We start from the raw sequence: 27,121 nt of genomic DNA on the forward strand, positions 1-27,121 counted from the left end.
TAGAGTTTTGCATTATGTCTCCTAGTACTGTATTTAAAACATGGTGAAAAATAACTAAAATGTATAAACATGTCCCACCTAACATCAATAGGGTCCTTAACCAGTGTTGCCTAGGGAGAAAGACAGTAACATAGAAACAGTGTTTGTTAATGGTGGGCATTTAGTGGAGCATTAGCAAGATGTTATTGTGGAATATGTTTATATATTTTCTCATCATTAATCAGCTAAAGTGCCTCAAACTATCCCTCTTTGTATCGAATATTAAGTTTAGGCCGGGCTGGACTTTCTTTGGTGCATCCTCAGAACTGCAGGAGGTAGAAGGGATGGGAGGGCAGTGTTTTTTAACCTGGAACCTTTTTTCAGAGGTAAATTAGAGTGAGAAGTCCAATTCCTTGTCATGTGAGAAAGGAATTCTATAGAGAAAGCAATTTGACTCTCTTGATTTCTAGCTAGGACCCATATGTTAAGAGCTGCCTCATCTGAGACTTAATTAGATTTATTTTCAATGCAGTATGAAATTTTCTTATTCTTTCTGCTTTGTTACATGTGTCAGGCTTACAGCCTTTTTCCACTTCCTACATGGTTATATAAGAGGGTATGATTAATTCAGCTATCAGTTTGTGATTATAGTCTCTTAATGGGGAAATTGTTGACTCATTCAGAATTAAAAAAAAAAAAGATTGAAGTTCTCTGAAAGCAAATTTTTTTTTTACTCACAGAAACACCAAAGGTCACAGTTATTTCCCCTCGGCTTCAGTTGCTTAATCTGTAAGACAAGGGAAGGAGGAGGGCAGAAATGAAACAAGATAGATGATCTCTAAGAACCATTTCAGATGGCTCCAAATAGCAGTAGCTTTCAGGCCCACCTTCAAGAAGAAAATCTTGCTAGAGACATTTAATAAATGCTTTATGTCAGTTGCTTTTCATTTCCGATCTCTAGTTGGACTTATATTTACCCCCTTGCACTCAAGGTTACATAATGAAGCCCAGTGTACAAACAGCACCTTGTCAGGTCTAACTTCCCTCCTCCTATTTTTTCTTTGTCACTGTTAGAAAATATTATGTGGCCACACAGATAGGAGTAAATGTCTTTCCATTTACATGGAAAATGGGAAGTGTTGACAATGATCCATTCCAGAACACAATTTCCAGATAGATTTCTTTTGCTATATGTTCCTATAAGCTTTTTCTGTCTACTGACTTAATTCCCCTTTACATCTATATATAGCACCTTTGTTTCAGAAAATTCGGGAGTACTTAGAGTATTCAAGTCCTTGTGATCTGCCATGTCAGCAGAAGGCAGGAGACAGAGAACACTTCTGCCATAAGCTCCATGATTCATCAAAATAAACCACAAATTAAGTACACAGGAGTAGCAGCTTGGAATTCATTAAAATTATTACCCTGAAAATTATCCCAACACCTTCACTTCATCTCCTTAGTTATTCTTCAGAAGTTTTCCATGGTTATATGAAACAAAATGTACAAAGTATTTAACTGACAGTTTTAAGTGGATCCTGGTATCCATTATATAGTATTCTTTCCAAGAAATTCAGATTTGTGATTCAAAATTCAAATTTGTGGCACAGAATTAGAGAGTAAAAGTCCTTTAAAAAGTCCAGTTTCTTACAAGGTAGAATAATATTGCTTTCATGCTTATCTGTTTAAAAGTGACAAAGAAAATATAGAAAAAGTAGGTCATTCAGAAAATTTTAGAAGCCAGTGAGATATTCTTACTGACCCTCTTGATAAAAGTAGTTGTCATCCTAATCAAGGTATATTAGCTATTCAGTTTTAATTAACCTGTCTCCCAGAAAATTTTCCTCATCTTAGAAATAAGTGGCATCATTAATACTTGAATAGAAATCCTATTTATAAGTTTCCCAACAAAGTCATCCAGTCTACACTGCAAGACTTCTAATTAAAGGGAAAGGAATCCACTACATCTTAAGGCAACCCATTTCACAACTCTACAATTTTACATCAAGCCTATTTTTGTCCTCTGGTGTCAGGCAGAACAAAATCTAAGCCCTCTTTCCTGTGACAGTCCTTCATATGCTTGAAGATACCTATCATAATCCCTTAAAGTTTCCTCTTCTCTAAGCCAAACATCACAGATTCCTTCTATGTATCCTTTTTGGCGTGATCTCCAGTCATCTCACCCCCTGGTCAACTTCCAGCTTGTCATTTCTTAAAAACAAAACCCTTCTAAGAAATGGTTGAACCCCTGTAATTTCTGAAAGTGAAGACTTTACACACAAAACTGGTAAGACATAGGAAGCATAACTACTGTAATGATTGTCAAAGCATATGATTCTCCTTGAGCTTGGGTCCCATTGATATTGGTTTGGTTTTTTGTTTTTTCAGATGAGATGTAATCTGAACAAGTTCCTATTCTAAAAACTCTGTAACTTTGAAGACCCTAACATTACACAATTATCAGCTGTGAAAATCCTTGCATCATTGTCTTTTACAGGTCCACAAACCCAGTAACAGAAATAAATCCAATCAAAGGGAAGAAAGAATTTATATTTGGGAACAAAAAGAAAATACTTAGCACTAGCCCTGGGTCTCTTCTGGCAGAGATTCATGAATATGGGACATCACAGTGTCATGTATTGTGGGGAGGGCTGATAATATTTGCAGAACTAATAAACTTAAAACCACTAAAAATTTTACCACTTTGTGCAGTGAGTGTAATGTTACCCTTTATAAGGAAAAAATGCACCATAACTTGATGCCAGCATCATTTCAGCAAGCCAATACATGCAGAGATATAATATAATATAGTGAGGGATGGGGAATTTATCTGTGTGCCTTAGAAGAGTTATTAAAATTCACATGGAGGGGCGGCCAGGTAGCACAATGAGTAGGAGCACCGGGCCCAGAGTCGGGATGACCTGGGATCAAATCCGGGTTCAGATACTTAGCACCACACCCAGAAATAACTGGCTGTGTAACCTTGAGCAAGTTACTTAACCCCAATTGCTTTTTAAAAAATAAATAAAATTCACATGGAAACCCATTTCTTAATGAGCAGTGTCACCATAACCAAATCTACACATCATTGAATAGGAAGATCTCTTGCATTGTATCTAGCCAATACTTTTCTTATTATTTTAAAGTTTGGAGGAAAGTAGAGATTCTAGCATTTATGTTCTTCATAGTGGGCTAAATAAATTCCTGCTAAACGTAAGATTGGTGAGGCCTCAAAAAACAAAACAAAATCATACTATGTCAAATTAGACCCTTCGATAGGCGACTGAGTCTCAGAAATAGAAAATTACTTACCCAGATCATCTAACTCCCAATCTAGTGCTCTTTTTACAGTACTACCTGTGAAATTTGTGGATGTTAGTTAAGGGTCCAGTGGTTGTTAAAAAAAAAAACAAACTGATCTTAGCATTAAGGCCCTGATAGGTCCTTGCCTGAAAATTTTCAGTAAGATCTAGGTGCCACATTTTAAGAGGGCACTTGATAAAATGGAATGTGCTCAAATGAGGATGAAAGGATAAGGGTGGAAAACTAGATGAAAGGTAAAGGTGAAAAATCAGAGTACTTTGCCAAGGAGAAATGGAAAAAGTATTTTCTTGAAGCACTTGAAGGTTTGTCATATGGAAGAAGGCATAGTCTTACTAACTCTGTAGCTCCAAAGGAGAGAACTAGATCTATTGAAAAGCAGATTTAACCTAAGCATAAGAAAAGCTTGCTAATGAATAAAGTTGTCCAATATTCCAGAGTAAAAGTCCATTGATCTCGTGAAGGAACAAATCTTTGATGGAAGGGTTTAAACAGAAACCACATGGTTATCAGGAATCATTTCTTTAAAAGGAGATGCTTCATAAAATGGACTTGATAAGACTTCAAGATTCTTTCCATTTCTGAAATCCCATCATACTGCATTAGAATTCCAAGTAGCAGTGTGTTTAATGTCAAGCTTAATTTGCCTCTGCAATTTGCAACTTATTCCTAGTTCTGTCATATTCCTTACTAGCTATTCACTTTCCAAATCTGCCATTCTGTTGTGAAGCCCTTGCCTTCAGTTACTAGCAGTGATGAAAATAACCAGTTAGGTCCCTTAGTTTTATTCAGTTTCTTGCCCAAGATTTTGTAATCCTTAACACTTCATTCCAGATTCCTTCTGGCAGTATCATTTATGGCCACATGATTCTTAAAATATTTTCAGGTACCATATGAGCCTGCTGAAATGGGAAGCATGAATATTTATAGGTGACTAAATATTTTAAGGGTAATTTGTAAATATTCCTAAACAAATAATGCTAACAATGAGCCTGTTTTAAGGAATTCTGAAATCGTTTTTGGAAAAAACAAAAACAGGGGCATCTCTCCCTTGGTGCTGGTCATTTCATTAGATTTGGCTAAGTATAATAGGGAGATCCTAGGATTTAGAACTCACAGGAACTTTAAAGACCATCAAGTCTAACCACCTTATTTGCTACCTTCTATGATAATAAAAAGGGTTGCTTTTGTTGAAAGAAGTGCTCTATAGAATCTTGCTAAGTATTCCTTTTTCTAATTGCTCATAAACCTTTAAAACAATAATATTTTAAGGTTCCTTCCAATTCTAGCAGTCTCTGGAGACTGAATAACACTGGCCACAAATGAGGGTGGCTGGCTGAGGTGCCAGGGGAGAGAAAAATGGATTTGGAGTGAAAGGACCTGATTTTAAATCTCAGCTCCACCACTTAGTGTTTTATGTGACCTTGGGCAAATCACTTAACAACTCTCTAAGCCTCAGTTTTCTCATCTATAAAATAAGGGTGGCAGACCAGAAGACCTCTGACCTAATCCAACAATTTATGATCCTATTCTTTAGAGATAAGCTTTCTTTCTGTGAGGTGATAGTAAACAGTAATGACCACTTGATGGTGCTACAACTCTGAATCCTGAAAGCAGAAAGCATTTACGTGTAATACGGAACAGAACCCAATGTTAGGGTTTGTGTCCAATTTGACAAGTATTTATTTTGGGGCCTGCTATTTATGAGGTGCAATTCTATGCTGCTTGCCCATGTGATTATTACTTAAGTACAATAGTTGTGTCTGAACTGCTTCCATGAAAAAATAACAGCTTAGTTTTATCATTGTGGTTGTCTTGGAACAGAGATCAGAAATAGTAGACCAGTGTCCAAATGTTAAGTAAAAATGAAGGAGGTGGGGGAGGATCTGAAGTCATAGAATAGAATCTGGACTTATGTCAAGAGATTAAAGAGTTGGATAGCTTGATAAAAGAGAAAAGAAAGAATAAGAATGACTGAACACCTTATGGTAAATAATAAAAATAAGCTTTTCCCCAAAGGATGGTATCTAGACCCTCTAAGGAGAAAACAGCCACTTGTGCTTCAAGGAATTATACTGTAGACCAGGCCTGCACAACTTGCAGTTGCCTCAAGGATTTCTGGCAGCTCTGGGAACATGTTGGGGAAAATATACTTTGTATGTACTGTAAATCCCTTGGCAAGCAGCCCAAGGGCCGGAAGCAGCCCTAAGGTTACAAGTTGTACAGGCCTGCTATTGAGAGGTTAAAGAGACAAATGGTTTAGTGACTCCCCACTGGGTGGTAGTTAGGCAGCTAATTGATGCACTCGTCAGTTACTTTGAGTTCTTGGAGTAGGTATCCAAAATCTGAAAAAGAAGTTCCCAAATTTTAAATCCCAGCTGTGTCCCTAACTAGCTTTATGATTGTGAGCCAGTAAGTCACATCCTTTCTCCAAACCTCATCTGTAAAAGAGTGATACTGCCTGCTTTGCCTGATTCCCAGGGTTGTCTGGATCCAATCATGAAAGTGCTTCAAATTCAGTTAAAAAAAAACAATAGGTTAAGGAGTGGGGAGTGGATCCACCCACTATCTCAAAGTAATCATTGAGGGCCAAACACTTGAGTCATGCTAATTAGTCAGTGGGCATGATTAGGTTTTAATATATTAACAAAATTCTAAGCCTTGATCCCTTTATCAGATAAGAAATATAATCATAAAGTAGGGTCTAAGGAATTTGCCTGTATTTCCATAATGTATTAATAAATCCTTAATTCCATAGGATTACAAGCTTTGGCCAAGCTGCCAACACCACACAGGTTACATCTCATGATTGGCTGAAAGAATCAGACACACCTCTGGGTCTGTGTATTAAAATAGTAGCAAGTCAGTTTGAGAGTTGGCCAGTCAATTGATGGAAAAGCTCCAGCTGAGTTGATCAGCTCCAGAGTTGACACCCAGTAGAGGAAGAAAACACAAGCCTTTGAAAAGGAATCGCTCTTGGGCCAGGATTGAAGGGACTCCCCACCTCTTCCTCTCTCTTTTGACCACATTATGAACCTGTAGGAGATAATGAATGCATTGGGTCAGGAATGGAAAGATACACTAAGAATTGACACAGAAACAGAAAAATGTCACCTGAGCACAGAAGCAGCCTCAAGGAGCCTCACTGCTTTCATCAGATAAGAATCCTGACTGTGATAGCCTACCACAAGGTCACTCCTAGACCCCAAGAGTAGTAGACACTCTTCTAGGCACCCAACCTCTGAGTATCAGTTGGGGAGTGGCCCCAGAAGTGATGCTACATGAGGCACCTACTGTTCACATGACCCTGTGCTGTGTTTGGGTATGCAGTATTAACTCACAAAAGGGATGTTGGCAGGCATTTATATTATCTAGCATGGGAGCAGCTAGGATAGGAAAAAGCTGAGAAATCATGAGAATCTATTGGATTACAAAAGTGTTGCCTAAAGAAGAGAAATATTAAGTGCATATAGGACCACTTCGAATATTTAAAGGGCCTGCAGGGAATGATCATTGTTGGGAATTCTGTAATATTTTATGAATTGAGCTCAACCTGTTGAGTGTCTGTTCTGGGCCTACCAGTCACTGTGTTTGGTGCTAGAAGAGACAAACAAATATGGAAACAGTCCTGCCCTGCTACTATAAGAGGTTGAATCCCTTAGGCCCCATCAAACTCCACGTTCTCCAATTTTGCACTGTAACTGAAGTAAATTATGTCAGGCCTGCAAGTACCTTCCATGTGTTAATTACGGCACCTCACGGATACATGCAGAGTAACCTCCAATTATGAAATTCTGAAATTATGTGTCACACATATACACACACCCTTCAGTTACTTACTAAAATACCTAGGTGCATTTGATAAAGACATCTTGAAATGCCGTCTTTTCCCCTGGTCTGTCTTGTTACTCTAAGAACTGTATCCAAATTATTTTATTCAAAAGGCAACAATAGGCAAATCTATAAAAGCTTTATGAGAAAGGGAGCAGCATAATCATCTCTATGCCTTAGTAAAATTATTAAGAGCATATTGAAAGTGGATTAGAGGGAGAGAGATTAAAGGAAGACCAAATAAAAGTTCATTGGGGCGGCTGGGTGGTGCAGTGAATAGAGCACGGGCCCTGGAGTCAGGAGGACCTGAGTTCAGACACTTAACACTATGTGACCTTGGGCAAGTCATTTAACCCCAGTTGCCCTGACTTCCCCCTCCAAAAAGGCAAAAAAAACTTCATTGCTATAGTCCAGGTGAGATTTCAAGAGCCTGAAATCAGGTGGTAGCTCTTGAATTACAGTGGAAAGACACCTTGAAAGAGCAGAAGTGGGAAGAAAAGGGTTTTAATTCCTGGATGACCAAAAAAATAGTAGTGCTTTTTTGTAAAAAGTAGGTTTGTCATGATGGGTGGAGTCATAATGGATGTCAGTGGTAACATTTTAAAATGTATCCTTTGCTTAGTGGTAACAAAGTAAAAGGACAGTGGTTAAATGTGCTGTGCTGGAAGTACAGGTTATTGCCTAGAAGACATTATGCTTTCACTTTCCATCAAGCTAATAAATGTCTATCCACTCCTAACTTATGACCACCACCTGTTCAGGGCCTCATCCCCTCTTGCCTGATCCAAAATGGCCTCCAAATTGGTGTCACTGCCTTAAGTCCTCTCCATTATATCCAGGCAGACAGCTGCCAAAGTTATTTTTCTAAAGCAAAGATCTGACCTTGTCACTTCCCTATTCAAAAAGCTCCAGTGGCTCCTGATTGCTTGGAACTGGTATTTTAAAAGCCTTTCACACTTTAGTTCTAACCAGCTTTTCCAGGTTTCTTACACATTATTCCCCTTCACAGAATCTATATTCAACCCAAACTGGTCTGCTTGCTATTCCTTATACACAATAGTTTAATCCATCTGTGCCTTTGCACAGATTGTCCCCATACTGAAGTCCATTCCCTTTTCACTTCTGCCATTTATCTTTCTTTAGATTTCAGCTTAGGTGCTCAGACCTACAAAAAGCCATTTCTGATTTTCCTCAGCTGCTGGTGGCTTTCTCTCCTTCAAAAAAATGTGCATTTTTTTTTTACCTTGCATCTGCTTTTATGTGTGTATATGTTGTTACTCTGATAAAATATGAACTTCAGACAGTTACATTTTTGTCTTTTATCATTTGGCATATAATATGCAATTTGATTAATTCCTGGGCCACCATTTTATGAGAAACACTGGATCTCAGTATATGGACAGAGGAGAAGAAAACTCAGAAAGGAATAATCCCAAGAAGAGAGAGTTTTCTCTGTTGTTTTTGAACTCTCCAAATGTTTTTGCTTCAATTTTTTGGCTTACGTGAATTTCCTAAGTGTTTTCTGTGGTGACTAAGAAACAGGACATTTTGCTGAGATGTTTAGGAGAAAAAAAATTTTTAACTGAATTTAGGACCTTCCTGTTGGCTCATACAGCTGCAGAAATGTGTTCTCCCCTTTTCCGTGTCTAAGATATATTTAAAACCAGAAACACTTGGGACTGTCTTCATTCTTTGCCTAGTAAAGAAGGGCCTTGTCTGGTGGGAGCTGCCTTCTAATCCCTGGCCCTTAGACTTTGGAGATGAGAGAGAACGTGGAGAGGATGAGCAGAGGGAAGCTGGGTTACGGTGACCATGTTTCCTTGGAGACCAAGAAAACATTTTATTTTTTATTCTCCAACCCTCAGGACTTCCTTCAAGGACTCTCTTTAATTTAATAAGGGACCTGCCAGGAGGAGCACATAGATATGAATGCATTTATTAAAGCAATATTTTGTATACAAATGAACCAAAAAGAGGGGGAATGAATTCATGCTTATTATTAATAAAAGTCCCTTGATTAAAAGACATCCTTCTTGAACCCCAGTGTTAGTCTAGTTTATTCCATCTCCAGTATTCAGTTTGGCAAACATATACTAAGCACAAGCAAGGCATTAACACAGAGGACTATTGCAGGCCCTTCCTTCAAGGAACTTATAGTCTAATGGAGTAAAAGATTTAACCACATTAGAAGTGCAGTTAGTAGTACAGAGCCAAACAAGGTACTATTAAAAAAAATTGGAGGATCTATAAAATGGTGAGATCGCTTTCACTTGAAGATAATGGAGGTGGAAGCTTCATGGAAAATGACACCTGTGTTGGGTCTTGAAGAATTGGGAGGGGGGTAAGACTGATGGGGAGAATTTCAGGAATGGGGAATGCATTAGTAAAGGATCAGAGATGGAAGAGGGCATGTGTAAATATGTAAAGGGGAACGGCATAGTAAGTCAGCAAAGTCACACTGTCCATGACTTTGAAATGCCAGCATCAAGAGTTTATTCAGTAGGCAGAATGGAGCCACTGAAAGGTTTTAGGTGGAAGATTTAGTGGTCAGTGTTTCAGGATAGACCAGCATATCTTACACCTGAGCTGGAGTATTTGTTGAGTCCACAATATGGCCACTGGCATGCTCCATGCTGTTGTTCGGGGGCTGTAAGAAGACAGGGACCAAGGGCAGCTAGGTGGCGCAGTGAATAGAGCACCAGCCCTGGAGTCAAGAGGACCTGAGTTCAAATCCAGCCTCAGACACTTAACACAAAAACTAGCCATGTGATCTTGGGCAAGTCACTTAACCCCAATTGCCCTCCAAAAAAAAACAAACACAGCGACCTTCACTTGAAGAGCAGGTGTTCTTTGGGATAAAGCATACACACTTAAAGCAATTTTTCATAAAAGTTAAAGCGATACTTGATTGAAATGACAGGGGTAGGAGTACAGCATAGTGAAATATCAGTGTAGGATAGTGATAGGAGAAGACTCCGTGAACCTGGACCTTAAAAAATGGGTAGGACGGGGCAGCTCTGGCGCAGTGAACAGAGCACTGACCCTGGAGTCAGGAGGAAGAGTTCAAATGTGACCTCAGACACTTGCCCCACTGTGTGACCTTGGGCGAGTCACTTAACCCTGCCTTCCCCCCTCCAAAAAAAAACATGGGCAGGGTTTAGAAAGGAAGAGGGAAGGCATTCCATAAGAGGATTGTGGGGTATGAACAAGAATAAAAACAAAAGCAGTATGATAGGGCAAACAGAGCGCTGGCTGTGGCATCAGAGGATCTGCATTCCAGCCTTGCCTCTCATTATGTGTAGGCAGATCACTTCCCCTCCCTAGAACTTCTCTGCAAAGTTAGTGGGGGTTAAAGTAGATGACTTTGGAGGGCCTTTCCAAGTCTGAGACTATGGTGCTATGAGTATGCATGGATACCGTTTTAAAATTAACGATAGTACTCATCAGTGCACTAATCTGAGTACTTCACCAACATAAATCACAACCACATTACACTTTAATTGATGGTTTAATAAATTGCTCTGGTCAAAACATTTCATTCCCGTGCTGATCAACCTTTCTAATCTGGATCCTCTGTATATTTTTCCATTCTTCAAGCAATGGACACAACCATGTGTCTGAAGGCTTTCAGTCTTGGTGTAGGACCCACTTTGCAAAGTTGGTACTTCACTGGCATGGACTTTGAGAAGTGATACTGCCTTGGATTTCATGGTGAGGAATGGGAGAAAGAAGAACTGCATGTATATCCTGCTTTAAGCCTAAATGTTTTCAACATACTTTTATCTCCTTTGAGCTATAGAGAAACTGAGCAAGGAAGGGAGAGCAATGTTATCCCTGTTTTGTAAGCAAGGAAACAGGCTCAAAAGGGTGATTAATTAATAAGTGATTTGCCTCAGATCATGCAACTAGCAAGTGAAAGGACTGCAACTTGAACCCAAGTAATTAAAATGGAAGGAAAAACCAGCAATTAAAGATGTCAGATTGTGGAACTGGTCACCTTGGGGGAGGGCACGGGTTCCCCTTCAGAAGCTCTTCCAGCATTGGAAGCTCGTTGACTGCCTGTCAGAGATGCTTTTGGTGTGTTTCTCTTCAAATACTGATTGGACTAGATGTGGTCTGGGGTGATTTTAGTGTTTTAAGGGACCTTGGTGGCCATCTAGCACAACCATAACTGAAAGAAACCTTGTAACGCCTAACAAGTGGTTTTCCAGCCTCCCTTTGAAGATGTCCAAGGGGAAGAAATCCCCTGCCCCCAGAGGCAGCCCATTCCACTTGTCAACAGCTCTAATTATCGAATGTTTTTCCTCACTTAAAGCCTAAATTTGCCTTGTTAAGACTTCTACCTGTTGTTCCTGTTTCTTCCCTCTAAAACAGAACGAGTTTTACCCTTTTTCTAAGTAACAGCCCTTCGTGTACTTGAAAGCTTATCCTTCCCACATGTCATTATCCTCATTGCCCTCCTCTGGAGTCTTTGCACCTTATCAATCAATGTCCTTAAATTTGTGTTCAGAGCTAAATACTGCTCCTTATTTCGGGAAGTTATGCCTCTCTTCTTCCAATCCAGGATTTGAATTAGGGTTGGTTTGTTTTTGGTTGCCACATCACACTTCTGACAAACGTTTTTTAGACAAACTGTTGTCTAACCATGCCTTCCCTGATTGATTTTTGAATACAAGTGATTTAAATCAGTTGTGAGACTCTCTGGATCAGTGTCTACTGTGAGGTGGTCAACAGAGATACTGTGCAATAGCAGAACTTGTTTGAAAAAGCATCATGCAAGTCTGATTCCTGAATATCTGCTAACAACACTTAGCTTCACTGAGCTACATCAGAAATGGTTTTCTTTACTTTGCTTTCCCATTCAAGGGTCTACTCAATTCAGTGGTTGACTGTTGCATTTTTTGTTTTGTTTTGTTTTGGTTTTTGCCTTTTGGAGGGGCAGTTAGGGTTAAGTAACTTGCCCAAGGTCACACAGCTAGTAAATGTTAAGTGTCTGAGGCTAGATTTGAACTCAGGTCCTCTTTTCTCCAGGGCCAGTGCTCTATTCACTGCACGACCTAGCCGCCCTGTCTTAATTAAATAAGAAACTTCTCAGCCAGTTAATAAACTTCACTCAATTGTTCCCTGTCTCCCTCAATTTTTTTTCTTAACCAAATCTATCTCCTTCTAAATTTCACTCATTATTCTTTGTCCTGCCCTCTAGAGCCAGATAGAATATATAAATTCCCGCTTCTTTTTTTTTTGATAGATGTAGTATTTTCTTTTTTTTTGTTTTCCACTTATTAGTATTTTATTTTTTCCAATTACATGTAAAGATTGTTTTCAACATTCACTTTTATAAGATGTTGAACTTTAAATTTTTTCTCCCCCTGCCCAAGACAATATGCAGTCTGACATAGACTATACATGTACAATCATATTAAACATATTTCCACATTAGTCATGTTGTGAATGAACAATCAGAACAAAACGGAAAAACTGTAAGAAAGAAAAAACAGCAAAAAAAGGAAAACTTGTATGCTTTGATCTGCATTCAGACTCCATAGATCATTGTATTTCTGAGAAGAGCCAAGTCTATCAAAGTTGGTTATTGCACAGTGTTGCTGTTACTGTGTACAATGTTATCCTGGTTCTGCTCACTTCACTCAGCGTCAGTTCATGTAAGTTTTCCCAGGTTTTTCTGAAATCTGCCTGTTCATCATTTCTTATAGCACAATAGCATTCCATTACATTCATATACCATAACTTGTTCAGTCGTTCCCCAGCTGATGGGCATTTCCAATTCTTTGCCAACACAAAAAGAGCTGCTATAAATATCTGTGTACATATAGATCCTTTTCCTTTTTTTAGGATCTCTTTGGGATACAGACCTAGTAGTAGCATTGCTGGTTCAAAGGGTATGCACAGTTGTATAACCCTTTGGGCATAGTTCCAAATTGCTCTCCTAAATTCCCCCTTCTGAAAGGGCAACTTTCATCAGCCATGGTGGTTTCCTTTTTGTTCCCTGTCCCTATATTTTGTTTATGTTTTTCTGCCCCAGTGGTATCAAACCCACATAAAAAGAGGAGCCACCAACCTGTATGTAAGGATCCTAGATGGTTGCATATTGACTTAGAAAACCATACATGGTTATATGTTTGTTTATTGCTACTAATTTTGTTGTTCAGTTGCTTTTTTAGTCATGTCCAACTCCTTGTGACCCCATTTGGAGTTTTCTTGGCAAGACACTGGAGTGACTTGCCATTTTCTTCTCCAGCTCATTTTACAGATGAAGAAACTGAGGCAAACTTGGTCAAGTGACTTGCCCAGGGTCACATAGCTACTAAGTGTCTGAGGTGAGATTTGAACTCAGGAAGATGAATGTTCCTGACTCTAGACCTCGTGCTTTAATCCACTGTTCCTCCTAGCTGTCACTGTGCCTCTGGTAGGGATGAGTAATTGGGAAAAAAAAATAACAAAATGGATTATAATTGTATATAATTTAAGCTTCCAAGGCTAATGGATCTGAGTTAAACCTTAAGTCTCCATTAGCCTGTTGATGCCAGAAGGTATTAAGGGAGCCCACTTCCTCTTTTGAAGTGCAGAACTTTAAAATTCCAAAAATACTTTTTAGAAATTCCCACGCTTTTATTTACTTTAATGAAAATTTAGCTCTAATCAAAATAGAAACTGGCAAAGAAAGAGATTAAGTTGGGTGATGGAGGCATAAATAGAAGTACTCCAGATGAATCTGTCTCTTGTTCGTCCCTGCTTAGTCTTTGGCTTCTTTTAAAAGTTACTCATTTTTGCATCAGCACCTTGGAGTTCACAATCTCCTTCATGTGTGAGACCATTTGAAGATCCAGTTACCCTCTTGTTTGCATAGCAAAGGTCTCAGATAAATTTGAAGAATCGATCTTCCTGGGATCTTTGGATTCAGAAGACTTAGGCTCTGGCCCTCCCTTTGCCTCTTAATAGCTATGGCCTTCATTCCCTTCTTAGTAGATTGGGTCTAACTGTACTTGCTGTACTACCCCCATACAAGGCTGCCATAAGGAAATAAATTCAGTATCATTCAGCATTTTACACACTTACATGAGGGAAGGCATTAAGCATTTTTATATAGTGCCTACTATGTGCCAGCCACTTGTGCTAAACATTTTTTATTCTAATCCCACTTGATCTTCACAGCAGTCCTGCAAAGTAGGTCTCATTATTATTATTATCCCCAATTTACAGTTGAGAAAATTGGGGTAAATAAGGGTTAAGTGACTTATCCAAGGTCACACAGCTGGTGTCTGAGGCTAGATTTGAACCCATCTTCCTGAATCTGCACCCAGCCCTCGTATCCACTGTGCTACCATTGCTAGGCACTATATTAAGTGCTAGGAAAGGGAGCTATTATGGGGGGGAGGGAATGTTTTAAAATGCTGCCTTTGGCACCTGATGAGGACAAAGGCATAACTTGGTTACACTATCACAAAAGGGTCATGTTCTCCTAAAGTATGTTTGTCTTCTACTTGGGGAAAAGAGAGATAATTGACCTCCACATCAGTTTGGAGAGCTCAGCCACCCAATCAGTGCTTGAGCAAACCTGACAATCATACCTCTGATTGAACATCTCTACCAATAGGGCCCTTACAGGGACCCTAAGACATAACATCATCTTAGAAGCATTGAATCCCAGGGCTGAGAACAGTCTCAGATGGTGGACTCCAGCTCTTGAGGCAGACCAACATTTCCTTCTGTGCTTTCCCAAACAGGGTTGATCAGCCTGTGCCAAGTTCCTTCAGTGACAGGGAGTTCATTACCTCCCAACATAGGCCATTGCATTGCTGGAAAGCTAATTACTATGAAGTTCTTTTTTTATTTGTTAAAATATCAACTCTCAAAAGCTAGAGGAAGCCTCAAACATCAAGGAGGCTAATTATTACCTGTAGCAGGAAACCCTGTTCCAGTCTCCCTGAATACTGGCCTGTGGTATGGGAGAAAAGTCACTGACTTTGAAAGTTTTGTTCAGATCCCAGCCTCACTTGAAAACCTTTACTAAAAAACAGCTCATTGAGGCAGCTAGGTGATGCAGTGAATAGAGAACCCGCCCTGGAGTTAGGAGGACCTGAGTTCAAATCCTGTGTAAACCTTGATCAAGTCACTTAACCCCAATTGCCCTGCCTTCCCCCCTCCAAAAAAATTTTTTTTTAATTTTAAAAAAATATAAAGCAACTCATTACCGCCTGAAGCAGCCCATCCCATTGTTGGATAGTCTGATTTTTTTTGTTATAATAGTATTTTATTTTTTCCAATTACATATAAAGACAAATTTTGGACAGTCTGATTATTTTTTTTTAAAGTGTTGCCTTACCTAAATCAGTTCAGCAATTTGAACTGTTCTCCTCCTCTGGGACCCAGCAAATGTTATCCCTCTTCTATATCACAGCCCTTTGAAAACAGTGATCATGAAATCTCTTCTGGCAAAACTCAGTCTTTCCCACTCTTCCTCAGGCTGTGGTTTCTTACCTAAATAATAATAATAGACAACATTTGCATAGTGTTTTAAAGTTTGCAAAGCACGTATGTTATCTCATTTGATTCTCAGAGCAACCCTATGAGGTGGAAAAATGATGAGGAAAATAAGGCTGAGAAATCAATCAACTTGCCCAGGATTCCACAGCTAGTAAAGTGCTTGAGGAAGGATTTGAACCCAGATATTCCTGGCTGTAAGTCCACCACTGTGTCCACTTGTCTCACTACCTTTAGACTAGGTTCTGTCTCACTCAGAATTCTATACCCAAAATTATCAACCATTTACTGAATTGACTCGGTTTCCTTAAGTCATCTTATGAATCAATGAATGATATGTCAATGTGTCCTTAGACCACAATGATTTTTTTCATAGTATGAGGAGATTCTCTATAAATTAGCATATTCTCAATCCTGATTTCAGAAATGTTATATTTAGTTGCACATTTGATTAAAAGTGTGTGAGAACAGTGTTGTCTAGATCTTAAGAAAATGCAGAGTGACCCAAATTTACAGAAACTGGAGATTCTTTGGAAAGGTTTATGAGCTGTTGAGGAAATGGCCATTCAGTGATTTGTTCCCTTGCTAAAGTTAATGATGGTATTCCTTACATGAATAAAGGGGAGCAGGGACCACACCTGTGTGATCAGTTTCTCCAGATCCCTAAAAGGTATCCTGTGTTAAATTCCCTCCCTCACCTAGAAACTAATTCCAAAGGAATTGATGTCATATGGTGTCGCTCTGAGTCAACTGACAGTGAATGCAGTTGGTTGGGAAGATAAATCGTTCTGAATCGTGCTTTCTGATATAATAAAGTTCAACCAAAGAATGACAGCTTGTATTTGTGCCTGTTACAAAGTACATTTCTACCCATCAATCAAGTAGCTATCTACCCATTGTTTGCTGTGCCATGCAAGGTTCTAGGGCGGGTATGGAGATAAATGAGACACAATCCTTGCACTCACATTGCTCACAGATAGAGGCCCCAGTCCTGGGTTAGAGATAAAGTGCTGAATTTGGAGTCTGAAGGCATGAATTCAGTGCTAGCTTTCTCACTCTCCTGACTGTGCAACCCAAAGTCACTTATCCATCTTCCAGAGCTTCAATCCGTCCTCATCTGCAACACAGAATTTCAGTCCTCATCTCAGGAAATGCAGTCCTTTAAAAAAAAAAATTGCTAGAAAAATGTAAGCTCTTTGTTAATTGTCTTGAGAGTTTGGGTAATATGTCCTTGACACTTTAATTGGTGCATGATCTCATCAGGATGGGTGCTTCCTCCACTGATACAGGACCTGTATTCATCGCATGCAAAACTTCCTCATGTTTTCCTGTACATCTTCCATGGAAGATCCCCCCCAATGTGGTCCTACATAATATGTCATTCAAGAGTTGTCCCCAAGGGGCGGCCAGGTGACACAGTAAGTTGGCCCCAGTGTCAGGAGACCTGGGATCAATTCCGGCCTCAGATACTCGGCACCCATACAAAAATAACTGGCCGTGTAACCTTGAGCAAGTTACTTAACCCCGATTGCTTTAAAAAAAAAAAAAAGTTGTCCCCAATTGTAGGGTGTGATGAAGATTTGGTGAGTGGTAGAAAGAATCAGGATGGCAAAGAAAAGTGAGGGAAATCATTGGTTTGGAGTAGTGAAGGAAGGTTTCAGGAATCATAGAGAAACTTTATGGAAACCTTGAAATTGGAGAGGATTTCATTAAGCAAAAAGGAGAAAAAGGAGTTGTCCCAGGTGAAGGGGAATGAAATGAGGTTCTGATCACAGAAGTTAGCTCTGAATTTGAAAGGAGGCAGAACAATACAGTGGAAAGAACACTAGATTTGGAATCAGAAGACATAATCTTGCCACTGATCAGCTGTAACCTTAGGCAAAACTACTTCCTTTTGTGGCTCAGCTATCTGTTTCCCCAGATAAAGTAAAGGGGTGCCAGGAACCAAGATGGCAGAGTAAGCAGTAAGTCCCTCTCACCTTATAGACTTTGAAAAACCCAGAGAATATTGTCCCAAGAAAAATCCTGGAATAGTGGAGCCAGCAGAAAGATGGGGTACGGCAGTCTTTTAGCATAGAGGCTAGGGGAATTAATGGGAAAAGTCCCTCTTGCTGTGGCTGAAGGGGAGGCATCCCAGCAAGCCAAGTCCCACCTCAGCAGACCAGTGGGAGATCCTGAACCCCAGGGTGGAGGCGCAGGCAAGCACCACCAGGCCCGCACTTGAGGCCCCAGCACAGAAAGCCCTCAATCAGGCCCCTAGCCCTCAGCACAAGAATTTAGACAGTGACCCCTGGGCCCCAGAATCAGAGATCAAATTGAAAAGCCAGAAAAAAGCCAAGCCACATAAGCAAGAAGAATCAAAGAAACACTATGACCATAGAGAAATATCTTGGTGACAGGGAAGATCAAAACATAAATTCGGGAGAGGACAACATGGTCAATATACCCACATGTGAAACCTCAGAGGGGAATATGAACTGGTCTCAAGCCCAAAAAGCCTTCTTGGAAGAGCTCAAGGAGGATTTTAAAATGAAGGGGTTAGACTAGCTAATCTTCGAAGATCCTTCCCACTGGAGAGCAGTGATCATATTATATTTGTATCTCTAAATTCTGTGGACTTCCCCAACCAATCCTTTTGTACTGAAAGATGAAGTAGAGAATGAGACTGAAAGGGTTACAATGGGATCAAATCATGCAGGGCCTTGAAATCCAGGATGAATAGTTTGGATGTTATCTTATAGGCAATGGGGAGCCATGGAAGATATGTGAGTAGAGGAAGATTTCTGAGTGTTTTGAATAAACTGGATTAGGAGAATCTGGAGGTGAGATGGCCTCTTAGGCGGGGTCTAGGGAACAAAAAAAGGGGAGGGTAGGATATGAGAGATTTGAGGGAAGAATTGATTAAGTCCAGAAACAATGTGTGCTTACTGTTCCCTTTCCCCACCCCTCCATGTCCCTGGCCACCAGGCCCCAGGCCGTTTTGTCTTTCCTTACTTAGTGTGGATAACACTTCCCAACTTAGCATCTCTCACTGAATCTAATTCACATCCTTGATTATGAAGCCAGATTTCTCACCACTTGCCAATTCCTACTCCCTCCTCACCCTGCCTGGGAGGAGAGAAAAGAGTGAGTAGTGCCTCTGCCATGCCAACTTCACTGGTACGTAAGGGGCCAGACCACAGGGTAGATTGTCCAGGGATTCAGGCCCCTGCCACTGCCACTTATTCACACCAAGGACTGGGCTACATGGCCCTTTATAATTTGGCATCCCCTGAACTAAAACATATCAGAGTTAGGAGGGACCTCAGATACCAGCTCTTTTAATGCTCCTTTGCAGAAATTGAGGCACAGAAGGGAAGTGGTTTACTCAAATTCCCATAGCTACAGTGTTGGCCAACATACTCCTGTACATTAAGAAGTGTGGGGGTAGCTAGGTGGTGCAGTGAATAGAGCACCAGCCCTGGAGTCAGGAGGACCTGAGTTCAAATCTGGCCTCAGACACTTAACACTTACTAGCCTTGTGACCTTGGGCAAGTCATTTAACCCCAACTGCCCTGCCCTGCCTCCTCCAAAAAAAGAAAAGAAGTTTGGTTTTTTGAGCTGACAACTATTGCCTTTAGCAGGCACATCATAGAGTATAGAAGGGAATTTGTTGTCATTTTTTGGCCATTTACATAGAGGATGCAAGTAACCAGGAAAAGGACTAAAGATGACTGGTGGGGTGAGGCATAATAATGTTTCATATTCATATAGTCATTTTGTTTTCAAATATAATTGTCTCCTTGATCCATGTAATATTATTGTGAGGCAGGCAGCACAAGTACCATTCTTCCTTACCTATCCCCCCAACCCAATTTTTCTTTTTTTTTTGGGGGGGGGGAGGTTTTAGGCAATCAAGTTTAAGTGACTTGCCCAGGGTCACACAGCTAGTAAGTGTCTGAGGCTAGATTTGAATGCAGGCCCTTCTGACTTCAGGGCCAGTGTGCTATTTACTGCGCCACCTAGCTGCCCCTCCAACCCCATTTCTCAAAACTCTTTTGACAGGATTTTCTTGGTTCTCATCTGTCTGCTCTGGCTCCCCTTCCTCTTTCGATCCCCAATAATAGGCATTTTCTAGTACTTCGTCCATGACCATCTTCTCTATCCACAGAGATTAGCCCCTTTGGCCATCTCATTTATTCCCAAGGCTTTAGCTATTAGTCCTAATCCCAAAGCTCTCTCCATTCCTGAGGCCTCCCCTGAGCTGGATGCCCCTCCCCCCCTATTATTTCTAAAAATGTCTCATCAACTTCCCCTAAAAACCTGCTCCTTACTCTTCTCCCTGTTTACATCACACTCCCTAGGCTCAAAGCTTAAGCGCATCTTTACCTCCTCCCTCCCTCTCAGTCCCTGTCCCACTACACATACACACCTAATTAGTTGCCAAATCTTAGGGGTTCTACCTCCAAAATATTACAGAATCCCAGAGCTGGAAAAGACCCACAAGGATCCTTTTCTACAATGCCCTGGCCAGGCTCTGCTGTAGCATTTTCAGTGATATGGAACTCGGTGCCTCCCAAGGGAAGCTTATTCTATATTTGAACAGCTCTAATTGCTAGGAAGCTTTTCCTTATTCCAAGCTGAAATCTGTCTCTGTTTAACTTCCAGACGTTACTCCTTCAAGGACACTGAAGTCAGCCCAGGAAGCTTATCCTTTAAGAGGCTATTAGAATTGTTAAGAGTACAGTCATTTTTTCTCTTTACCAAAGCACCTGCCTTACATGGGCACTGGAGGTGGAGAGGCGGGTGGGTGTACAGACAATCAGTCAATCAGCAAGCATTTTTTTAAGTGGCTTCAACATGCCAGGCACTGGGGATATAAATACAAGAGAGACATTTTACTGGGAGGGCAAAATCATGTTGACAAATAAATACAAGATATGAAGAGAACAGTTAATTAAAAAGTGCATACTATGTGTCAGTCTCTCTGCTAAGTGCTGGGGATACAAAAATATGCAAAAACAGTCCCTGCCCTCAAGGAGATCACGATCTGAGAGGGGAGACAAAGGCAAAAAAAAATGCGTGCAAACATGCCATAAACGCAATAAATAGGAAATAACAAAGAGAAGAACTGAGAATTAAGGGGGATTGCAAAAGAAATGGTAGAAGGTAGAATTTTTATTAGGATTTAAAGGAATACAGGGGGCAGAGATGAGAAGAAAGGAAATTCTAGGTATGGGGGAAGAGGAAAGGGGAACAATCAGAGAAAAAGCAAAGAGCTCTTTGTGAAAGAGCTGGCAGGCTCTTTCTGTCCAGCAAAGAGTGCATGGCAGGGGCGGTTAGGTGGTGCGGTGAATAGAGAGCACCAGCCCTGGAGTCAGGAGGACCAGAGTTCAAATGCAGCCTCAGACACTTAACACAAAAACTAGCCATGTGACCTTGGGCAAGTCACTTAACCCCAATTGCCCTCCAAAAAGCAAAAAAATAAAATAAAATGTTCATATTGATTTAAAAAAAAAAAAAAAAGAAGCCAGACTGTCTTTTTGCCTTTTTGGAGGGGGAAAGGCAGGGTAAATGGGGTTAAGTGACTTGCCCAAGGTCACACAACTAGTAAGTGTCTAGCTGCCCCAGAAGTCAGACTGTTAAGGGTTAGGGGGAGAGAGAGAGAGAGAATATGGAGGCACCCATTGTAGACAACCTTTTTAAGGAATTTAGCTACCAAGGGTAGAAGAGTTGGTTGGTAGAGATGGAAGAAACAAATGAGGGTTTTTCAGGATGTGGGAGACATGGGTATGTCTCTGTATCAAGCAGGTCTATATAAACCATGGTCCCCTCTTTTTCAAATGCAGGATACAAACAAGCCTGGATTACCCCCAACTAATTTCAGCCATCTCTCCAGTTCTATCACCACATTTGTTCTAGGGTTAAAGATATAAGGAAAATATCTTCACATTATTTCATAATTTTGTTAAAAATTATCCCAGTCCTTATTCCACTCAGAGTCTTCTCTCCTCAACTTTTTATTCTCATTATATACTAGCCTAAATTTGTTTAGTTGGAATCAGAACTAAAAGCTACTTCTAATAAAGGTCTAAAATCTCCATTTACTTCCCTTCAATCTTTAACCAAGTATTCTCTGGCACAGTTGAATACTCCCTTAGGTTGTTCAAGATCCCCAACTCCCAGTGTTTCAGTGATCAGCTCACTAGAAGAACCAAGGTGAGGAAACTGTCTTGGTCTCCTCCAGGGGGGCATCAATGCTCACCATTCCCTCTCCCAGAGAGCACTGCCACATACATATTTATGTATGTAGTCATCTCTTACTGGCCCTCTCCTGGCACACTTGCCCTCTATCTGGGACCTCATTGGTATTTTGTTGAGTCAAGAGAGTGGGGTTGGGGTGGCTAGGTAGTGCAGTGAATAGAGCACCAGCCCTGGAGTCAGGAGGACCTGAGTTCAAATTCAACCTCAGACACTTAACACTTACTAGCTGTGTGACCTTGGGCAAGTTACTTAACCCCAATTGCCCTCCCCCCAAAAAAAGAGAGAGTGGGGTGTCTTCCTATTAGAATGTGAGCTTCCTGAAAGCTGGGGACTGGCTTTTCTCTTGGTGTGCCCAGGGCTTATTAGCACAAAGCTTTACACACTGTAGGCACTTAGCACTTTATCATTCATTTGAAAGTTTTTGGCTCTAACCTAAAAACTTAGAAGAATCTGGGAGGATGGGTACTTGTGGATAGCTAAGCAGTGTAGTGAATAAAGCATGGTCCCTGGAGTCAGAGGGCTCTGAGTTCAAATCTGGCCTCAGACACTTGACACTTAACTAGCTGTGTGACCCTGGGCAAGTTACTTAATAAGGCTTGCATTAGGCATAAATAAACATATAAAATAAAAAGATAAAGATAACAAAAAATAAAACAGAAAGGATATTTGAAAAGGCCATTAAGGGCCTCAAGTTCCCTTGCAGCAGGTTCACCATCCAGGTCACACCCCTCTCTGTCATGCATGGCATGGATGCCATTATGGAGGCAATTGCCTTTGTTTTAAATAGCCTCCATGTTAGAATATTAGCACATCCTTGCACAACTTAGCCCCTGCTTTCTTCTGGCAGCTAGAGATCCAGGAAGTTGTAGAGGCAGAAACTCAAGTTATTTCAAAACAAGATTACATGTTGGACTTTGGAGGTAAATCCAGTTTCTGCTTGAGCACCTCCAATCATGGGAAACTAACTTGAAAAGAAACCCTTTTGGACACCTCTGGTTCTTAATCTCAAATCTGCCTCTATGACTTCCATTATGCCGGTTTTGGAGTCTGCTTTCTGATTCAGAGTGTAGCACTGGGTTTTTCCAGACCAGTGGTCTCCTGAGTCTTGGGAGGGGAAGGGGTTAGTGTTACAGTCTCTTTGAGAAAGGTGGAGTGGTGATCCCTCGCCTCCCCAAACCCCCACTTCTGCGGGTGCCTAAGCAAAAGGATTAGCCTTTTTGAAAAAAAAATTGGTGAGTTTGATATCAGGTTGAATTATTCTGCTTTTGAAGTGAAATGATGAGAACCTTGTCCAATTTCTGTTCATTTCCTTTCTGATGCGATTTAGGGGTACACGGACCCCAAAACTATCAAGATACAGGACAGTGTCATCTGGAAAGCATTATCAGACTCAAGCAGTCTCTAATCAAGTGGCAAAAATTTATTGTAACATTAATAAGGTGAGTGAAGTCCCCCTACTCAAAACCTAATGGGGGTGAATATAAAACTTATATAGAAAAATTACAGGGAGTAGTGTGCCAAGTATGCTGATTAGAAGGTCTTGGGGTGGGTTCTAGGAGTAGTCAGCTCTTAAAAGAACATTCAGTTTCTGTACTTTGGGCACAGGCATCATTCAGTACTGGAAACCCTTGAGATGTCAAGTCTGTAGAATCAGTACAGGATAGTTCTGCTGGCACAAGAGAGTCCTGTTTATGCAAGGAAATTCTACCGAGGTCAGCTTGTTCTTGTAACAGGGATAGTTTGCCTCCTTGAGGCCCCTTCATGAGTTATTGCCAGAGACGTGTCTTTGGGCTGGGGAGAGATACAGTTCTAGTGCTAGGGTCCAAACATCCCATCATTTTCCTTTTCCTTTTTTTGGGAAAAAGGGACTTCAGATATTAGGGATTAGCTCTTTAGTTTTCCTGTCAACCCTGAGAGACATGAAAGGGTAGAAAAACTAAGGCTCTTCAGAGGTGGGAGAAATCTTGTGAGCCGAGGGGACCACCATTCCTAGAAGTTTAGAATGAAAGCATTTCTTCCATCTGTGACTGAAATCATTATTGGGATTGGGGTAGCTAATTAGTGTGCAGTGTGACCATGGACTGCACAAGCTGACGGACTGCCTGAGTCACCAGTTCCAGCTGCTTCCTGGTTATGGGCTCTGGGTATAATAAACCCAATAAGGTAGGCAGTGTGCCATCTTCCCAGTTGTGAGGGAGAGACAAATGGAGGGGAAGAACAGGGAGGTGAAAGGGATTGAGTCAACCTTGCTCTCATTGGATTTGGCTGAAGGAGGGAATAATATACACACTCAATTGGGTATCTTACCCTACAGGAAAGTAGGAGGGAGGGGATAAGATGGGGGCATGATAGAAGGGAAGGCAGATAGTCAGAAGCAAACACTTTTGAAAAGGGACAGGGTCAAAGGAGAAAATAGAATATATGGGAGGTAGGATAGAATGGAGGGAAGTATACTTAGTCTTCCACAATATGACTACTATGTTTTGCATAATTACACATGTATAACCTGTATTGAATTGCTTGTCTTCCCAGTGGGGGTGGGTGAGGAGGGAAGAAGGGAGAGAATCTGGAACTCAAAGTTTCAAAAACAAATGTTAAAAAATTGTTGTTACATGCAACCGGGAAATAGGATATACAGGCAGTGGAGTATAGAAATCCATCTGGCCCTACAAGAAAGGAAGTGGGAAGGGGGGAAGGGGAGGGACAGGCGGGGATATAAGAGGGGAGACTGGGGGAAGGGGTAATCAGTATGTTTGCCATCTTGGGGCGAGGGGGGTAGGGGAGAGATGGGGAGAAAATTTAGAACTCAAGATCTTGTGGAAATAAATGTTGAAAACTAAAATAAATTCTGTGAGGGATAGGCAGTGTAAGGATATTATCTTCATTTTTATGGGCATTTATGTTATAGTCATCGGTACATTTTGTTTCAATATACCAGTCACTTCCCCCCCCCAGCAAAAAAAACACCTCCACACTACTTTCCCATGAAAGACAGTTGTAGTGTATTGCCATTTTAGAGGAGTGATATAAAGTGATTTATCCATTAGAGGCATCTTTCCTCTTTCCCTTGCCCACAATCACAGGTCTAAACCTGGATGTAGTCCCAGCTTTGGTGGGAGGAGTTAGAAAAGCATACCCCACATACCACAAAGATGGGGCTATCTTTGTCAGGGATAAGGCTACTCTTTCATTTTTTTTTAAGATTTTTCTTTTTGCTTTTTGGAAAGGGGAAGGTAGGGCAATTGGGGTTAAGTGACTTGCCCAAGGTCACAAGGCTAGTTTTATGTTAAGTGTCTGAGGTCGGATTTGAACTCAGGTCCTCCTGACTCCAGGGCTGGTTCTCTATTCACGGCACCACCTAGCCCACCATAAGGCTACTCTTTTCCCTCCCTGGGATACTTACTACTCAACTCTCCGACCAGGAGCCTGAATATAAAACTCATGGGGATTCCTAAGCTGAAGGAAACAGGAAAATTGGGAGACAAACCTCAGAAATAAGGAAAGGAGCAGAGATTCCCAAAGAGATTCAACCAGGTGGAATATTATCAGAAAGGCCCTGAGCTAAGAAGGTAGGGGAAAATCTTCTCTTTCTTCCCTCCCTCATTTCCTCTGGGAGGGGCCCTAGGAAAATCAAAGATCTTACCACAACCTTAGGCAAGGGTGAGGTGGTGAATCACCTTCTCCTCCCCTTTTCCTCATCTCTTCTCATCTTCCACTCAACTGAAATCATAAGGATGAGGCCCGTCTGTAGCTCTGGTGTATCCAATGGGGGACCAGAATGCCTCCAGGTACAAGGCACTGGGTGTGGTCCTGAATTCTGCTGCTAAGCTGGCTGTGTGACACTGTTCAGTCTATCCCTCTGAGCCTCAGTTACCTCATCTGTAAAGAGGGACTATTATTTAGATAGGAAGTATGGGATTTTTAATAGAGAGCCAGCCTCAGAGTAAGGAAGAACTGAATTCAAAACCAGGTGGTATCTGACTAGCTCTGTGACTTGGGGCTAATCACTCATACTCTCTTTCCATACACCAGGCAGCCCTCTAAGACCCTGAATTGCAGAACAGATACTGATCAGCCTTGCTACCCATGCTATGGTTTAACCAGGGAGTGAGGAAGGTTCTTCCCTGATAATTCCTTATATCAGTGTAATCACAGGCCCAAACTAGGGGCATGCAGGTGAATGTTTAATAACTAACTCTCTGGGGAGAAAATGCCTAGCACAGTTTTAAGGCTAGTCTTCATCATTAACATTTTCTCCTTCATTTTCTTAACTTTAGATGGTGAACAAAGCGGTAAATCAAGCCTTGACTTGTAGCTTTTGCCAATTTCCAAGGTGTAAATGCTGACATTGAACATTTAACAGTATGCCTTCGGGAGCTAATGGGAGCAGACTCCAGGAAACCATTGGTGCCAGACACACCTTCCCTCTCCCTTCCCCACAAAAAAAGTACATTACCAAAAAAGTGCTACCCAGAATCATAGATTAGAGGGAAAAGGGAACTTAGTCCAACACCTGAACGTTATAAATGACGAGACAGAGGCCTGGAAAGGCAAAAATGACTTCCTCCCAGAATAACACGAAGTTGCCACTTGAACCTGAGTTGTCTGATTTCAAATCCAATGTTCTTCCTCACTCTCTCATGCTACCCCCCTACTTTAGAGGGTTAACGGTGAGGATAATGAGTGGTATATCTCCTAAACTTTCTTTATGGTCGAATCTGTCATTTTCCCCATCATCTTCTCTATCATTTTATTGCCATATATTTCCTGTTCCCCACCATCCCCATTAATCTATAAACTTAATAAAGGTATGTTGACTTGATTTAAATGTAGGTAAAATACGTCATGCTCTTGACTTCCTTGAAATTGGCCTCCAAATCCAGAAATAGAGCACTATGACCCCATTTACCCCTGCCAGCTTATCGGTATTACCCTGCCCTAGGAATCATTGGTAGAATCCTAGATTCTCAGAACTGTAGGGGGCTCCAGAGGCACCTAACCTAACCTATCCCCAAGCAGAAGTTCCCATCTGCCCCATGCCTGACTGACAGCCTGAAGCCTTCCAGAGATAGGGGACCCACCACAGAAGCTCATTCCACTTCTGGACAGCTTTGATTGTTAGGAAATTTTCTCTTACACTGAACCAAAATTTTCTTCTCTTCAGTTTCCACCTTTTTTCCTCCCAGTTCTGCCCTCTATGGCCAAGCAAAACAAGTCAACTCCCTTTCACTTGGATAGCCCTTTAGAA

At 41.0% G+C, this 27,121-nt stretch overlaps 2 long non-coding RNA genes across 3 annotated transcripts; one reads left to right on the top strand and one right to left on the bottom strand.

Moving 5' to 3' along the window:
- Positions 1-4,840: 4,840 nt before the first annotated feature.
- LOC138173729 (uncharacterized) lies at positions 4,841-26,000 on the bottom strand. 2 transcript variants are annotated; one of them, XR_011171498.1, is made up of 4 exons: positions 25,523-26,000; positions 16,596-16,747; positions 15,473-15,627; positions 4,841-6,336 (listed from the first exon to the last, which is right to left on the bottom strand). It is a non-coding gene; the product is annotated as an uncharacterized lncRNA (long non-coding RNA). The 2 variants fall into 2 exon arrangements; XR_011171497.1 differs by having other exon boundaries at positions 25,517-25,999.
- Positions 22,809-27,074, top strand: LOC138173730 (uncharacterized). Its single transcript, XR_011171499.1, has 3 exons — positions 22,809-23,105; positions 23,201-23,312; positions 26,151-27,074. It is a non-coding gene; the product is annotated as an uncharacterized lncRNA (long non-coding RNA).
- Positions 27,075-27,121: the final 47 nt, after the last annotated feature.

Source organism: Petaurus breviceps, unplaced genomic scaffold, assembly GCF_028583685.1.
Source record: "Petaurus breviceps papuanus isolate PSGF00001 unplaced genomic scaffold, PetGlider_PUasm1.0 64, whole genome shotgun sequence".
Classification (NCBI taxonomy): domain Eukaryota; kingdom Metazoa; phylum Chordata; class Mammalia; order Diprotodontia; family Petauridae; genus Petaurus; species Petaurus breviceps.